The 12,418-nt window shown below is 46.8% G+C and overlaps 1 protein-coding gene across 2 annotated transcripts in view; it reads left to right on the top strand.

The window, feature by feature from the left end:
* LOC116948074 (uncharacterized) overlaps positions 1-12,418 on the top strand; it is a 163,094-nt gene that overhangs the window by 88,306 nt on the left and 62,370 nt on the right. Inside the window, exon 1 of one of the 2 annotated variants that reach the window (XM_076071222.1) lies at positions 1,027-4,096. The exons of the other annotated variant lie outside the window; for it this stretch is intronic. The gene's annotated coding sequence lies outside the window, so the exon portion shown is untranslated. Of the gene's footprint in view, positions 1-1,026; positions 4,097-12,418 lie in introns of those variants that run through there. 2 annotated transcript variants of the gene reach the window in all.

A 12,418-nucleotide genomic window follows, 5' to 3' on the forward strand; every position in this document is an offset into this window, starting at 1 on the left:
TGATAGCCAGGTCGCTACTGGTGATAGCCAGGTCGCTTGTGGTGATAGCCAGGTCGCTTGTGGTGATAGCCAGGTCGCGTCTACTGATCGCCAGGTCGCTTGTGGTGATAGCCAGGTCGCTTGTGGTGATAGCCAGGTCGCTTGTGGTGATAGCCAGGTCGTGTCTGGTGATGGCCAGGTCGCTACTGGTGATGGCCAGGTCGCTTGTGGTGATAGCCAGGTCGCTTGTGGTGATGGCCAGGTCGCTACTGGTGATGGCCAGGTCGCTTGTGGTGATGGCCAGGTCGCTACTGGTGATGGCCAGGTCGCTTGTGGTGATGGCCAGGTCGCTTGTGGTGATGGCCAGGTCGCTTGTGGTGATGGCCAGGTCGCTACTGGTGATGGCCAGGTCGTCTGGTGATAGGCAGGTCGAGCCAGGTCGCTGCTAGTGATAGCCAGGTCGCTTCTGAAAAAAGAGCTACATAGCTCAGTGGGCTTTAACTTGTTGATTTTTTTTGTTATAAATAATTATGATTAATTGGTCGTAGGCTGCAGCTGCGTAGTTGCCCCAACACAACGGCGCGGCCCGTGTAGACTCGCGTCGACAACGATGATCACAACGACGAGTGAAGGTTGTTTTTTTTTTCAAATCTGCGTGAATTTTTATTTTTTAAATCTCTGTTGCTGAGCGCTGGGCCTAACAACCCAAACACCACGTGGCCAGCAGCAAGCAGCACTCGGGAAGTTGTCGTGGATGAGAGGTGACGCGCCTGTGGGCGCGTTTTCTCCGCGTACTTCTGTTTGTTCCCACGTGAATAAACACTCACGACAGCGATTGACCCATACCACCTTCATATAGAGAGGTCTGCAGAGCTTGGGGGTGGAATTTGGTTCCGGCCCATTGCTTGGCTCTATGTATGTTTAATCTTGATTTGAAGCTTTCGTGACTGCTGGAATCCATACTCTTTGGTTCTTTCGGTAAAGTTAGAAATATAATACAATTTTATTTTATACAATTTTAATATTTTTTTTATTTTATTTCTAACGACGTGACTTTACCGAAAGAACCAAAGAGTATGGATGTATGTTTGTTGATAATTCTTCCGCACAGTACATAGCCGACGGTGCTTATCGGAGGTGCGCAGGAAGGACAACAAATTGAACGCAAAAGCGTAGTTCGAGAAAAATTAGTTTTCAATCTAGATCATGATTTAACAGTTCACAGCTCCAGTGGCTTCTGAAAAGTCAGAGGTGATGGCCTGCTCCTCAATCGAGCATTGAGGCTTTGGCGTTCATCGTTTGCTTTGCTTCACACAGCCTTGAGCGAGTGGTGTCGAACATCCCTCACTCCGATGGCGGAGGCGAATCTCTCCATGGGGCAAGCGCTGCTCACTTTCCCGCAAGGCGACGCTCACTTTGTCGGCCCCTGCGACCTGGGGATGACCCAGCGACGAGTTTACCAACTTTTTTTTTTGTACTTTGGGATGCCAAATAACGAACAACGTGGTTGAACATGTGCTCGCGTGTGCAACTACCCTGCATTGACGTGCAGTGTCACTTCGTTGTATGTCCAATGAATAAGGCACCGATGCAATGAAGCAGCATTGCGATTTGGATGTGACGGTAACATCTCGAGAAACGGTGCGGTAGTGGAGAAGGTCCCGGGGCACTGCAAACAATAATCACTTGCACAACGACTACACGATAAGCACACTTACACGGAAATTACTCCCAATGCCCTTAATTTACAACTTTGTAATAGTAATAGGTTTTACCCTTTTAACTGGTACAAAAAAAACCTGACACCTTTATTCAAGGCATCATGTCTGCAATAACCACAACACAAGCAGTCAAAATGCACACAAAAGGACAACTCTATTACTATATCTTGTTACTGGCAAAGGAGGTCTCATAATGTAAATTACACTTAACAAGTTTGCAGTTATTGCCTACATGTTTACACTCTATATGTACAGGTGAAAAATAGCAATAATAATACTTCAAACGTATGGTATGATCCGAATCACTTGACCGTCAGAACTGCAGGCCTGAGCGTTGACTGAGTGCAGATGTCGGAGGAGGTTTTTTTTGTTCTGATGAACTTGAAGAATTTGTTTATTTATTAGTTAATTGAATATTTATTAAGCGAGACTGACAATGAGAGAGATGCAGGATGCCTTATCCTGTCATGTGCAGATTATTTTTAGTTAATTAACAGCATTTCAGTGTAATTGTATACTTTTAAAGTTTGTATTTATTTACTTATTATCAGTTGGCCTCTCCAAATCATCCTGAATTCTGGCTTACCCAGTCTGGCTTCGAGGGGTTTCACTGTGATATTGGAGGTTATATGGACTGTATAATCGCACAAGTATTAAAATTAAGTTATATGTAATGGTACATCATGTAGTCTGTGGAGTGCCGGATTAAGCTAGTGCGGGGCCTGTAGCATTATTATAAAGGGGCCCTAAATAAATAAAAAAACAACACATAAATATTTAAAACATTGTTTTAACTTGCATAGTAATGCAATTGTATTTTTTTTTAATTTGCTATACAGTCAGCTAATACAACAAATCGCTAACCTTAAAACCCAGTCGTTCATAAAAATTGAAGGCAGTATAGTACTATAGTAATAGAGCAAGTGCAGAATCACTGAACCGGAATTGATAGATTGAAAGCATTTGGCGCGAGGCTCTTGAAAGTGTGGGGCCCGTAGCATTTTGCTACTTTTGCCACTAGGATAATCCGGCACTGAGTCTTTGTCCAGTAAGAATTCTAGTTAAATAGTGGGTTGTTGAAGAAACATCGCGCGTTTTTTTCGAATGTAAATCTCATTCTAATCTCGTCTAGACGTTAACATCATGCGCAGGGGTTAACCGAGCCCGGAATGCCTCTATAGCTGATGAAACAGTACAATGGTCCCTCGGTTTGCGACGCCAGCGATTGACGATATTTCTATTAAGGATCAACCTCCCATAAGGTCACATTGTCTATATTACCGATAGATTTTCCATTAACGATTTGGGGGTTGACGATTTCACGCGGTTCCGCCAAATTCCTGCCAATCGGAGCGCTCCTAAAGAGGACTCAGCAGACCTCAGCCAATCAGCGACGCCCTTTGAATGACCGTTTTGAGAGCAACTGGCTGCTCGCTTTTCAATGCTTGATGGTGCGTCGCTTGTGAAGACAGTGCTCTTAAATTCTTCGTATTGTTACTTAAAAGTTAAATAAGATCAATAACAATCGCCCCGAAAGTGAATGTGAAGAGAGACAAGAAAGTGAGGAAACCAATAAGTGAAACTATTAAATATCTCCATCAACCCCTTAAGCCATCCATTGTCACAGCCTAAGGTAAGAATTTTCATTGTATGCGATATTTATTGTTTGCTGATGTCTCTACTAATATTAACGCTTTAATATGTTCTTATGACGTTTATTCATTAAAATAGTGTGTTTAAATATTATAAACTATATTTGTATGGTGAAAAAGGTCAACTTCCGATCGTCTTGGAACAAATTAAGCCTTTAATGTGCATTTCCTACATTCGATCAACGATCATTTCAATCAACGATGGTTTTCGTGGAACCAATTAATACCGTTAACCAAGGGACAGCTGTACCACTTTATGGAAATTGAACGCTTACATTTTTGTTGTTCAATGTCGTTTTATATTGGTTTTGCTGTGATAGACTTTCCACAGCCATAGAGAGGTGGAATTTCCACCTCTGTCTAAGGACTTCTGATGAAGATATAACTACCCCTAAATACTTGAGCAAGGACACGGTATTTATAGTTCCTTGTTTGACGTTCGCTGTGGGAATGTGAACAGTCGTATCGCGACTAATGACAAAAAGGCAATTTCGCCAAACAACAATAACGAGGACTTTTTTTTATGTTGTCTGGAAATAATTCCAGAGAACGGGCACAACCAAGGAGCAAACGTTACGCAGGTTTTCCAGTCTAGAGCCGATTTCCAGCAGCAAGAGTTAATTTTAGATCTTTCTGCCGTCACAGACAGAGAGAGAGAGAGCGAGCGAGTGGATCGTGCTGTCAGGAGCACTCAGCCCGCGAGATCGGCCCCGTGAGTGAGTCGCCCTGTGAGTCGCCCCGTGGGTGAGTCGCCCCGTGAGTGAGTCGCCCCGTGAGTCGCCCCGTGGGTGAGTCGCCCCGTGAGTGAGTCGCCCCGTGAGTGAGTCGCCCCGTGAGTCGCCCCGTGAGTGAGTCGCCCCGTGAGTCGCCCCGTGAGTGAGTCGCCCCGTGAGTGAGTGAGTCGCCCCGTGAGTCGCCCCGTGGGTGAGTCGCCCCGTGAGTGAGTCGCCCCGTGAGTGAGTCGCCCCGTGGGTGAGTCGCCCCGTGAGTCGCCCCGTGAGTGAGTCGCCCGTGAGTGAGTCGCCCCGTGAGTCGCCCCGTGAGTGAGTCGCCCCGTGGGTGAGTCGCCCAGTGAGTGAGTCGCCCCGTGGGTGAGTCGCCCCGTGAGTCGCCCCGTGAGTGAGTCGCCCCGTGGGTGAGTCGCCCCGTGAGTCGCCCCGTGAGTCGCCCAGTGAGTGAGTCGCCCCGTGAGTCGCCCCGTGAGTGAGTTGCCTCGTGGCTGCGCTGCTGCTCCCGAGTGACTCGGTTCCGTGTCATTCAGCGCCTCTCCGTGAGTCGCCCTCACCACCGGCCACCTCGTTTCCCGCTGGGGGAAATTCGAGTCGATGTGATTCAGGCTTTATCGCTCAGCCTGCCCCTGCTGCCCGCCCCGTGCTGCCAAACGCTGCAACTCGCTACCTCCCCTGTCTCTCCCACGTTGTTAGATTGATTGAATATAGTCGAGGTTTTGTGACCTTTAAATGTAAAATAAAAAAAAATATCCCGTTGCATTCGGAATTCATATTTGATGTGATGCTACTGAAAGTGTGTGCTCCCGAATTGCCGCGAGGCTGATGGGATGTGTAAAATATACTTACCTTTTGTCTTACACAGAGGGTTAGATATATGCAGGAGGCGCGTCACTGAAGGTTTCCCATGCAAAGCAGGCAGTGTGTCACGTGTCTCAACGGACCTGCATTTCCATCTGCTGGTTCAATTGCAGCATTCTGCTATGGGTTTGCTGATGCTCACGGGGTTCACAATGTTGTAGGTCTATCCATAAGGGAGGTTTGTGGGTTAGAGCGCGTAAATATAAACGGGTCGTTAAACCCGCCACCACCCGACAAAGCCAATTAGTAAGGGTTGTCACGTGAACGAAACATGCAAATTCGTTACTAGTTCAGCACTAGCTGGTGTGTTGGAGAGTAAATGTTGTAGGGCTTTATATTTACGCAATTTAACTTAAACACCTCTGTTGTGGATAATATTGGCCGCGAAAGCCGACTGCGTGTTTGTAGGCCTATGCTACGAATCACCAACTTTGAAGAAATAGTCTCTTGGTTATCTCAGCCACTTCCAACATTTTAACATTTGTATTTCTGTCTTTCATAGAATAATATTCTATTCACATTATAATTTAAATATACAGTCATGCTTTACATATATATTAAATAAGAATGTGTGTATATATATTACTCCTGCAGTAACGCGTAAATAAATACATGGGTGCTGTCCCACGGTAAACTACGACTGTGTTGAAGTGGAGAGTAATTGGAGAATAATTAATTTCAAACATCAGTGACGAGAGTGATGTAAATTATAGCTTACACTTTGGTAAACCACTTTAAACGGGAATCAAACTTGCTGACATATTGACTGTATTCAATGATACCGTACTAATAGTAGGTCGTTATTTTTAAGAGGTTGGACAGTCTAGAGGTGAGAGTGTGATTGAGCTATAATTGGTTGGCGTTGATGTGTTGGATGGCTCTCCACCTTCCAGCCATGACTGCTGCCGGTGCCTCTCCTGCTCGGTGGGCATCGAGGATGCACATTATTTTTGTAGTTTTTTTATTAAATGAGAAGTCCTTTTACGAATACTCCAACAAATTGACTTTATTTAAACGGGCAATAGCCAAGGAACGCAATGCGTCTGAGAGGACGTCAACCGCGGAGATGGAGCGATGAAATTGGTTCGTGTTCAGATGCTCGGAGGATTAGTACATTGCAGGTTCATGAGAGGCGGTGGCTGCTTGGGAAGGCCTTCATCCAGCAGTGGATTGACCATGGCTGATGATGATATTTTAATAACAAAAGATGTCATCCACTTTGGACGATCTCTGCACTTGCACAGGGGTGACAGTGGGGTATGGAAGAGGTCTAGTGGTGGTGTTCTATGTTAACTCCACAGGTGAATTTCAGGCAAGGCGTTATCACGGTAATCACGGGTCGCGTCCACACATTTACGCCTCAGCGACCTTTACGAGTGAAACGAAGTTTGATTAAAGCATAACATAGACACGCGCTCCGTGGCCCGGGCATCATCGACATCGTCGGTGGCCATTCGACTCTGGGGAGCCAGGCCAAGCTACGACAATGAGTCACGAGTCGGCACCGCACGTGAGAGCGTCTGCGTGATTTACCCCCCGACCACCCCTCCCATCTTAATGAGCCGGGGGCGATAAGAAGCGAGTCGGCTAAGGGCACGCGGAGCACGCGGACTGCCCGCGATGACGCGCGTCCGTCCCTCCGTGTTGTTCCCTTGGGCGATCAAGAGTGCACGCGCGCGAGATCTCGCCCGGGCCCGTTTCCACGCGGGGCCGTCAACGGCGGCTGCCGGGTGCCATCCAAAACAAAGAGCACGAGGCCCCGAGCCCCCATCGTGCCCGCCACTCGCTGGTGCCCACAAGCGAGCCGAGGCCGCAAGGCCACATCCTTCCACACGCGGCGCCGATAACCCTCGCTCGCCTCGCCGAGATGACGGGAGACAGATAGGGAGCCCGCGGAGGGTATTTATAGCCCCCATCACGGCACCACACGGCGAGACCGCTGTGCACCTACAGTGGCGCGCTGACGAAGAAAGCGCGTGGCATCGTTTCCAGGAAATGTATTTGCGTGCCGCCGTATCGCAAGTGAGGAGGAAATGATGTAATGTCGTCAAGCGTGGAGGAGAGGACGCTAGATGATCAAATCGCTCGCCTGGACGGTTGTCATCGGTCCGCGCCGTCTGTGTTTCATCGACAGCCGTTCTCTCCGATGTCCCCGGCCCCCGAACTATCTGTGCGTGCGCGTCTCTCCACACCGTCACATCGACTGCCTCCCACTAAGTGGCTCGAGGTGCCACAGAGAAAGAAAAACATTTTTAACTTCGCCTAAATCATAGCTTGAACGTTTTTTTTTCTCTTTTAAATAATAAGACGTTCAATGCGTAATTGCATATTGCCAACGACATTTGTGCAGAAGTTAAGCTGTGTTTTAAAATCCATATATTGACGGCTTTTAACTTGTGAGTGTTTTTTTGGCCTGGTACAATATCCACCATGCAGTGCCCCTTTAACATTTTCGGATGTTTACAACAAAGGCACCAACACATCCTGCAAAATAAAATAAAAACAATTCGAATTGGAGCAAATGTTCAAAATCACAAATCTCCGACTTTTGTATCCATTTAATGGCAATCAAAAATTAGCCCCCTGTATAACAAATCGCTTGACAAAAAAAACCAACAATCTTTCTCTAGCCCAAACCTTTGTTGACTGTCCGTCGTCGACGACACGAAAACAAGAGACGCATCCCACTCGCGCTGCTGTCGAGACGGGAAACTCTTCACGTTTCGCCGCTTCTCGTCTCAAATGCGCAGCCTCCCCCTTCGCTTTGAAGCGTGGCTCTCATTGCGGACGGGAGCAGTTCCACCCGTTGACAAAAGCGTCACTGGCGAGGAGTCAGAACAGGCATCCTCGCTGTCACCAAGGTCTTCCCGTGCTTTCATAGCTGGCGGTTAACGCGCTGACCTTTCATTGAGCTTGGATTTTGTTGACGCTTGTCCACGACAAGATAAATGGCAGTAAAAAGGCACCGAGGGTGATGCATAGAGTACAGGGTGCTTCAGATAAATGTCAACACTTCGGAGGATTTGCAACAACACCACGCGAAATGTGCCTCTTGGCTCTGCAGACCACCTGGAGAAAATTCCAGGCCACGTGTTGACAATGATGGCGAACAAGGGGAGAGACTCTTTGACTTTTTGAAGCTGTTAACATTACATTTGTTGTCATGCTACAGTGTATTATCCGTTCTTTATCCATTAAAAACGATAGTCCCATGTAAGTGTAAACATTTGCTTTAAGCACCCTGTATAGTGCGCAAGGCTGGGGTGTGTTGTGGAAAGCCACAACTCTGCACTGACGTGGTCTAATTCACGTGTACGTGAGCCAGCTCAACCATCTCGATGCGGAGAAGACGATCCCACGGTGTTTGTAGAAAGACAGTTGTTTTTCTGTTGTTCTCGCCAATCATGGATCAGATCGCTGCCTTCTCGAAGAGCCCCGTCCTCTTTGAGCGCAGTCTTCTCCTACTTGTGGATGTGCAGCTGCGATGACGTCTCTGTCTGCATTGTGAATCAACGCCGTAATTATAATATTCAAATATGCTCAAAATGCCCCCCCCCCCCCAATATATCGCTATAAAATAGATTTCTGTTTATATGATTGTGGTTATGGTTGTACGTTATTAATCCCTAATCTCTGCCATTACATACAATGAAACAATAAATGGTAATTCATATTATTAGCTCTTTCGGTAAAGTCACGTTGAAGGGAAACAATAAAATAATAAAATATATATAAAACAATAACAATTCTCACGACGTTTCGACCATAACACAACATCGTGAGAATTTTTATTGTTTTATATATATTTTATTATGTTATTGTTTCCCTTCAACGTGACTTTACCGAAAGAGCTAAGGATATGAATTACTGCAGTCACGAAAGCTTTAAATAAAAAAATAAAAGGTAAAACAAAAGTAAAAACAGAGCAATGTGATGCAACACACTATTAGACATTATTGTAAAAAATAAATGAAAAGTTCATCCCACGTGTTAGTGAATTTTGTAATATTTTACGCCGGAAATTCGTTTCAAATTTAGATTTTTTTATGGGGGGGGGGGGACACCCCCATACCTCCTAGAAGATTTGGTCCCCCCCCCCCAATGTTGGCTCCATGGCTACGGCCTTGCTGTGAATACTACAGACGCAACAGGGGTTAGAGGACATCAAATGGTGGCGGTGAACTCGGCTCACGCTGGGTCGACGGTTCACTCCATCGCAGCACGGCCAGAGACCGTGGTGGATTGATGACCGTGGTGGATTGATGACCGTGGTGGATTGATGACCGTGGTGGATTCGATGACCGTGGTGGATTGATGATTCGCTCAGACAATACGAAGGAGAGGGGCACAGTTTTCACCCCATCGATCCTCGTCCAGTGAAGTGATGTATTTGTACAAGGTGATGGTCCAGATGTGTTGTGACCCCCCCCCCTCCCCCCACCAAATTAATTGATCCCAATTTTTTCTTCCCCTTTACATATTAATTTATATTTAAAGCTTTCGTGACTGCAAGGATTCATCTTCGGTAAAGTCACGTAGAATAATAATAAAATAATAAATTGATAAAATAAAATAACACAATAAAATTCTCACGACGTTTCGGCCACAACACAAGCGGCCTTCATCAGGTGAAGGGACAAGACTGTCTGTTTCAAATAAACCTTGCTTTAGAAATAATAAGTCTTAGAGAATTAAATGAGTGCGGGCGGTGGGGGAAGGTCACAAGACTTCTGTGCCACCCTGCACAACTCAAATGAAACGAGCGAAGCTGTGCTACTTGGCAGCTGTAAAGCGGAGGAAGTTGGGCCCTGTGGCTGGGATGGCGCTGTCCTGGCGTGAATGCAAATTTCCACTCACCACAAACCATGCGTGGAAGTTTGTGAGAAATCCGCGTTTAAGAAGTTTCGCGTTCTGAGTGAGCCTTACAAATTTCCGACTTACGCCCCCCCCCCACTACCACCACAATCCCAATGATTACAAGACATTTGTGACTCAGTGCCGTGACTTTTAAAAATAGCCTCGGCTGCGGCTGTGTGTGTGTAAGGCGTGTGTATGTGTGTGTGTAAGGTGTGTGTGTGTGTAAGGCGTGTGTGTGTGTAAGGTGTGTGTGTGTGTAAGGCGTGTGTGTGTGTGTAAGGTGTGTGTGTGTAAAGCGTGTGTGTGTGTGTGTAAGGTGTGTGTGTGTGTAAAGCGTGTGTGTGTGTAAGGTGTGTGTGTGTGTGTAAGGCGTGTGTGTGTGTAAGGCGTGTGTATGTGTGTAAGGCCTGTGTGTGTAAGGCTTGTGTTTGTGTGTGTAAGGCTTGTGTTTGTGGGCCGCTGCGTTGGCAAAAGAACGATGGGTTTAGAAATTAAAAAAGCGACAATCCAACCCATAGTCAGCATGCGATGGGCAAGCACGCACGCAGGGCCTCCATGCACCATCCGGGCCGCGTGCGGCTCCAGGGAGCAACAGCGCGGGGCGTGGATCGAGGGCTGATTCACAACCACCGCGCACGCCGGCTACGATAGCCGCCGCCGCCGCTGCTGCTGGCCACTCTGCACGTCACAGTGCGGAGGGGGCGTGACGTCACAGTGCGGAGGGGGCGTGACGTCACAGTGCGGCGGGGGCGTGACGTCACAGTGGCGGCTGGTGGTGACGCGTCAACAACAATGTGACCGAAATAGCTTCCCACAGCCCCCGCTCGCCCGCTCGCCCCCAACCACCACCCCACCGCACCACCAGACTCGACCAAGAGAAATCCGCAGAAGCCCCTCGACTCAGAGACTGCCTGGCCAGTGCGAACCCGAACCAGCATCAGAATCAGCACCTGAATTTATCCTGGAGGTATAAAGTTACTTTTCACTCATGTCCACTTCGATTCCGGCTCGCAGCCAACACCAGTGGCGTTTATTTGAACCGGTCCTGGGCCTCCACTCGGTCGACTCAGCCTTAAATAAATACCCGGTGTGGTGTGCGTAAATTGCCACGAGGGAGACAAAGGCGGCCGGGTGTGGTGTTGGCCACCCCCTCGTGTGCCGTGCCGGCCTTCATAGGTGCTACTCGCTAACGGCACTTGCCCCTACAGTCTGTTAAGGCTACACGGGGGAGCTTTGTCTTTGTTTTGCCTGCCTGGATGTCTGCTGACCTGAACTCCTGGGAGATTCATAATGGTCTCTCGTTATTGAGAAGCTTGTTTCTGCAAATCATTAATCGAACTCCCCTATTAATTTTTCAAGTTATTTTTTTTCTATTAATTGCTGCAGACATTTTTTTCCGTATTTTTGGGTGGTCATTGATTTTTGTCGTGGACAAAGTTACAATTTGTGTTCTGACCGGCACTTGCTGCACATGTGTGAAAAAGAGCTTCATAGCTCATCGGATTTCCCCAGGATAAATACAATTTCTGATTCAGTTTGTATTAACCCAGTGCATTGCCTTTAGATTCTCTGTTGATGTTCACGTGTCGCAGCGAAGCCTCTCCTAGGGCAGCAATCTATGGGTTCCATCAACGTTCAGGAGCCAGATTGGAAATTTAAATTTGCTGTATGTTTGTGTGTGTATGTATGTATGTTGAACTTCTGAACTTCTTTCTCACCGTACGTAGCCAACCGTGCTAATCGGAGGTGCGGGGGAAAGACAACAAACTAAACACAAAAATAAGCTCTAAAGAAACGAGTTTTCAATCGAGATGATGTAAAAATGCACAGCTCCGGTGGCTTCTTAATATCGGAAGGCAGAGCGTTCCAGACGGCCGCAGAAGAGCATCTGAAAGCGCGCGATGCGGTAACCGTCTTTGTTCGATGGTTAGCCAAAAGCCGCTGCTGCTGCTGCGAGGATCATCGGAGTGCACGTGATGATGGTTTGTGCTCCTTCACGAGATCAGCGAGGCATTGTGGTTCCTTTGTGGCAAGCACTTTGTGAGGCAGTTTGCTTGGCCCACAGAGTTGAATACCACGTTTCGTAGAGTGGCGTTTACCATTTGTGATAGGGAATAATGAAGCCTGTTTATATGTTTAGCCTTTAAATTTATGACACATTGAATTCTCCTTTTGATAAAAAAAAATACTAAATGCTTTTCTGTGCTTAAAACTGTATTTCTGGCCTTTTGCTTAAACGTTTGCATGTTTTCTATGTATGTATGTTGAACTTCATTCGCACAGTACGTAGCCAACCGTGCTAATCGGAGGTGCGTAATAAGTGTATATATGTGTGTAAGAATCTGTAATGCTTGTACAAGGTGTGTATGCGTTTCAGTAACTTGTTATACCTTTATTTTGGTGATTTCGAAAACGTTTTGGTTTAGCCATATTTGTTTTAGTACAGAGTTAGACTGATAACTTTAATCTAAATTGTCTTATGGTTGTTATTGTTTGACTTGCATCCTACTGGGATCTTTGCACACAGCGTTGATATACGGTGCTTTTTCTGGAAGACTTTGCTGTTTTTTTCCTGGATGTTTCTGTTTGCACAGTCACATAGTCACTTTAAGATGTTTTC

The sequence above is a fragment of the Petromyzon marinus genome, chromosome 32 (genome assembly GCF_048934315.1).
Source record: "Petromyzon marinus isolate PM22_M1 ecotype Great Lakes invasive population chromosome 32, UKy_Petmar_22M1.pri1.0, whole genome shotgun sequence".
In the NCBI taxonomy this organism is placed as follows: Eukaryota; Metazoa; Chordata; class Hyperoartia; order Petromyzontiformes; family Petromyzontidae; genus Petromyzon; species Petromyzon marinus.